This window comes from Chrysemys picta, unplaced genomic scaffold (genome assembly GCF_011386835.1).
Source record: "Chrysemys picta bellii isolate R12L10 unplaced genomic scaffold, ASM1138683v2 scaf761, whole genome shotgun sequence".
NCBI lineage: Eukaryota > Metazoa > Chordata > Testudines > Emydidae > Chrysemys > Chrysemys picta.
In genome coordinates, this window is record NW_027053468.1 from 17,501 (window position 1) to 22,500 (window position 5,000).

General features: G+C 70.7%; 1 non-coding gene across 1 annotated transcript; it reads right to left on the reverse strand.

Moving 5' to 3' along the window:
- Positions 1–1,440: 1,440 nt before the first annotated feature.
- Positions 1,441–1,559, reverse strand: LOC135979303 (5S ribosomal RNA). The gene has a single exon (XR_010596636.1). It is a non-coding gene; the product is annotated as a 5S ribosomal RNA (ribosomal RNA).
- Positions 1,560–5,000: the final 3,441 nt, after the last annotated feature.

Genomic DNA, 5,000 nt, shown 5'->3' on the forward strand with positions numbered 1-5,000 from the left:
TCGGAGGCGATGCAGGCGCCGCAGAGAGGCAGCCTCCGAGGCAGGGAGCGGAGCACCGAGGCTGGGGAGAGGGGAGCAGGAGCCGGGGGCTGGGGGTGGGGGTGGGGGGCGTTCAGGACAACCGGTCAAGCCCCGGGAAGCAGCTGTCAAATGTTCCAAGTCCCCACTCGGCCACCAGGTCCACCCCAGTCTAGCAATGGGGTTGACCTGGCTGACGGCCGGTTAGTATCAAGGTAAACTCACCGTCGTCCACAGGAGGGCAGCTCTCAGGCCGGCCGGCTGCGGCTGACTCTGGGGCGGCGCCCGGTCCCGGCAGCGAGGGGCGGGGGGCGCGGAGCGAGACGGGGCTAACCGGGGGGGGGGGGCGCCTCCTGCGACTTTGGGGGCCGCGGGTCGTCAGTGGCGTGCAGGCCGGGCCTCTCCCGGGGGATTCGGGGGGGCGGTCCTGCGGGCCGGGCGCAGGGGGCTCGGGCGAGCCCGGGCCGGTCCGCCCCGGGGCCGGGGTCTCCGCCTGCGGCTCAGGGGGGCGCGGGTCGTCGGGGGAGGAAGCCCGGGGGAGCTGCACACCGGCCCGCCAGGCCAGGCCTGGCCTGGATGGCCGCGGGGGGATTCGGGGCGGTCCCGCGGGCCGGGGGCCGGGCGCAGGGGAGGCGGGGGGTACGAGCGAGTCCGTCCCGGGCCCGGGGCCTCCCCCTGCGGCTTTGGGGTCCGTGGGTCCCCGCTGGCGGAAGCCACTGGGAGCTGGACACCCGCCGTCCGTCCCGCCTGGCCAGGCCTGGCCTGGGTGGCCGCGGGGGGATTCGGGGCGGTCCCGCGGGCCGGCGGCCGGGCGCAGGGGAGGCGGGGGGTCCGAGCGAGTCGGTCCCGGGCCTGGGGTCTCCCCCTGCGGCTTTGGGGTCCGTGGGTCCCCGCTGGAGGAAGCCGCTGGGCGCTGGACACCCGCCGTCCGTCCCGCCTGGCCAGGCCTGGCCTGGGTGGCCGCGGGGGGATTCGGGGCGGTCCCGCGGGCCGGCGGCCGGGCGCAGGGGGTCCGAGCGAGTCCGTCCCAGGCCCGGGGCCTCCCCCTGCGGCTTTGGGGTCCGTGGGTCCCCGCTGGAGGAAGCCGCTGGGCGCTGGACACCCGCCGTCCGTCCCGCCTGGCCAGGCCTGGCCTGGGTGGCCGCGGGGGGGGATTCGGGGCGGACCTGCGGGCCGGCGGCCGGGAGGGTCCGGGCCAGTCCGCCCCATGCCCGGCGTCTCCCCCAGCGGCTTCGGTGGCCCCGGGGGGGGTCCTCCGCGGAGGAAGCCGGGTGGGTGGGGAGCCGGACCCCAGGCGCCCAGACCCGTGACCTGCGGCCGCGACCTCCGACTCGGCAGGAGCGACGAGGGGCTTTCCGGCCCGTCCCCCCCTCTCCTTCCCCCCCAGAAAAGGAGAGAGAGCTGACTCGGACCGGGAAAAGCTGCCTACGGCACCTGGGATTCCCAGGCGGTCACCCATCCAAGTACTAGCCAGGCCCGGGACGGTTTACCTTCCGAGATCGGACGGGATCGGGGGCGTTCGGTCCGGTATGGCCGTAGGCACCCGGCCCCGCGCCTCCTCGCCCGCTTTCCCCTGCCGACGCCCGGGCCTGCCGCACGGTGAGCCCCGGTCGGACTGCCCCCCCCCCTGCGGCAGGGCCCCCGTCTCTCGCGGGCCCGGTCCTTTTTTCCTTTTCGAGCTCCGGGGCCCGGGCTGGCCGCCAGAGCCCCTCCGCCCGCCCTCCCCGGCGTCGGGGAAAATACTGTCCCGGACTTCCAGTGCGCCCGATCCTGTCAGCCGGGGGGTGGGGAGGGGCAGTCCCTCGCTGCGGCCGGGGAGGGTGAGCCCAGGGCGGCTTGCCTGCCGTGCGAGGCCCCTCTCGGCCACCAGGTCAACCCCGAGTCGAAAGGGCTGAAAAATTTTCAGAGTCCCCTCCCGGGCACCAGGTCAACCCGTGGAATCGGACGGGTTCACCTGCTGGCCGGTTCGCTTCCCGGCCACCAGGTCAACCCCTAGGTTGCCGACCGGCCTACCCAGTGGCCGGTTTGCTTTCCGGCCACCAGGTCAACCCCTAGGGGTTTTAACGGGGGCACGCCCGGTGGCCTCTTTCCCGTCCGGTCACCAGGTCAACCCGGATCTCCCTCCTTCCCTGGGCGTCCCCTCCTCGGAGGCGTCAGGTTCCATTTCCCCCCCCCCCCCCCAGACTTCCAGGGGCCCGATCCAGTCGGCCGGGAGGCAGTCCCTCGCTGCGGCCGGGGAGGGTGAGCCCAGGGCGGCCTGGTCCATGTCTCTAGTGGGCCCGATCCTTTTTTTTTTTTTCGAGCTCCGGGGCCAGGCCCGCCCGGGCAGCCCTCCTCGGAGGCGTGGGGCGATTCCCCCCCCCCCCCAGACTTCCAGGGGCCCGATCCTGTCGGCCGGGAGGCAGTCCCTCGCTGCGGCCGGGGAGGGTCAGCCCAGGGCGGCTTGCCTGCCGTGCGAGTCCCCTCTCGGCCACCAGGTCAACCGCGAGTCGAAAGGGCTGAAAAATTTTCAGAGTCCCCTCCCGGGCACCAGGTCAACCCGTGGAATCGAACGGGTTCACCTGCTGGCCGGTTCGCTTCCCGGCCACCAGGTCAACCCGTGGAATCGGACGGGTTCACCGGCTGGCCGGTTCGCTTTCCGGCCACCAGGTCAACCCCTAGGTTTTAAGGGGGGGACGCCCGGTGGCCTCTTTCCCGTCCGGTCACCAGGTCAACCCGGATCTCCCTCCTTCCCTGGGCGCCCCCTCCTCGGAGGCGTCAGGTTCCATTCTTTTTTCCAGACTTCCAGGGGCCCGATCCAGTCGGCCGGGTGGCAGTCCCTCGCTGCGGCCGGGGAGGGTGAGCCCAGGGCGGCTTGCCTGCCGTGCGAGTCCCCTCTCGGCCACCAGGTCAACCCCGAGTCGAAAGGGCTGAAAAATTTTCAGAGTCCCCTCCCGGGCACCAGGTCAACCCGTGGAATCGAACGGGTTCACCTGCTGGCCGGTTCGCTTCCCGGCCACCAGGTCAACCCGTGGAATCGGACGGGTTCACCGGCTGGCCGGTTCGCTTTCCGGCCACCAGGTCAACCCCTAGGTTTTAAGGGGGGGGGGACGCCCGGTGGCCTCTTTCCCGTCCGGTCAGCAGGTCAACCCGGATCTCCCTCCTTCCCTGGGTGCCCCCTCCTCGGAGGCGTCAGGTTCCATTCTTTTTTCCAGACTTCCAGGGGCCCGATCCAGTCGGCCGGGTGGCAGTCCCTCGCTGCGGCCGGGGAGGGTGAGCCCAGGGCGGCTTGCCTGCCGTGCGAGTCCCCTCTCGGCCACCAGGTCAACCCCGAGTCGAAAGGGCTGAAAAATTTTCAGAGTCCCCTCCCGGGCACCAGGTCAACCCGTGGAATCGAACGGGTTCACCTGCTGGCCGGTTCGCTTCCCGGGCACCAGGTCAACCCGTGGAATCGAACGGGTTCACCTGCTGGCCGGTTCGCTTCCCGGGCACCAGGTCAACCCGTGGAATCGAACGGGTTCACCTGCTGGCCGGTTCGCTTCCCGGGCACCAGGTCAACCCGTGGAATCGAACGGGTTCACCTGCTGGCCGGTTCGCTTTCCGGCCACCAGGTCAACCCCTAGGTTTTAAGGGGGGGGGGGGACGCCCGGTGGCCTCTTTCCCGTCCGGTCAGCAGGTCAACCCGGATCTCCCTCCTTCCCTGGGCGCCCCCTCCTCGGAGGCGTCAGGTTCCATTCTTTTTTCCAGACTTCCAGGGGCCCGATCCAGTCGACCGGGAGGCAGTCCCTCGCTGCGGCCGGGGAGGGTGAGCCCAGGGCGGCTTGCCTGCCGTGCGAGTCCCCTCTCGGCCACCAGGTCAACCCCGAGTCGAAAGGGCTGAAAAATTTCAGAGTCCCCTCCCGGGCACCAGGTCAACCCGTGGAATCGAACGGGTTCACCTGCTGGCCGGTTCGCTTCCCGGGCACCAGGTCAACCCGTGGAATCGAACGGGTTCACCTGCTGGCCGGTTCGCTTCCCGGGCACCAGGTCAACCCGTGGAATCGAACGGGTTCACCTGCTGGCCGGTTCGCTTTCCGGCCACCAGGTCAACCCCTAGGTTTTAAGGGGGGGGACGCCCGGTGGCCTCTTTCCCGTCCGGTCAGCAGGTCAACCCGGATCTCCCTCCTTCCCTGGGCGCCCCCTCCTCGGAGGCGTCAGGTTCCATTCTTTTTTCCAGACTTCCAGGGGCCCGATCCAGTCGGCCGGGTGGCAGTCCCTCGCTGCGGCCGGGAGGGTGAGCCCAGGGCGGCTTGCCTGCCGTGCGAGTCCCCTCTCGGCCACCAGGTCAACCCCGAGTCGAAAGGGCTGAAAAATTTTCAGAGTCCCCTCCCGGGCACCAGGTCAACCCGTGGAATCGAACGGGTTCACCTGCTGGCCGGTTCGCTTCCCGGGCACCAGGTCAACCCGTGGAATCGAACGGGTTCACCTGCTGGCCGGTTCGCTTCCCGGGCACCAGGTCAACCCGTGGAATCGAACGGGTTCACCTGCTGGCCGGTTCGCTTCCCGGGCACCAGGTCAACCCGTGGAATCGAAAGGGTTCACCTGCTGGCCGGTTCGCTTTCCGGCCACCAGGTCAACCCCTAGGTTTTAAGGGGGGGGGACGCCCGGTGGCCTCTTTCCCGTCCGGTCAGCAGGTCAACCCGGATCTCCCTCCTTCCCTGGGCGCCCCCTCCTCGGAGGCGTCAGGTTCCATTCTTCTTTTTCCAGACTTCCAGGGGCCCGATCCAGTCGACCGGAGGCAGTCCCTCGCTGCGGCCGGGGAAGGTGAGCCCAGGGCGGCTGGTCCATGTCTCTAGTGGGCCCGATCCTTTTTTTTTTCCGAGCTCCGGGGCCAGGCCCGCCCGGGCAGCCCTCCTCGGGGGCGTGGGGCGATTTCCCCCCCCCCCACCCCCAGACTTCCAGGGGCCCGATCCTGTCGGCCGGGAGGCAGTCCCTCGCTGCGGCCGGGGAGGGTCAGCCCAGGG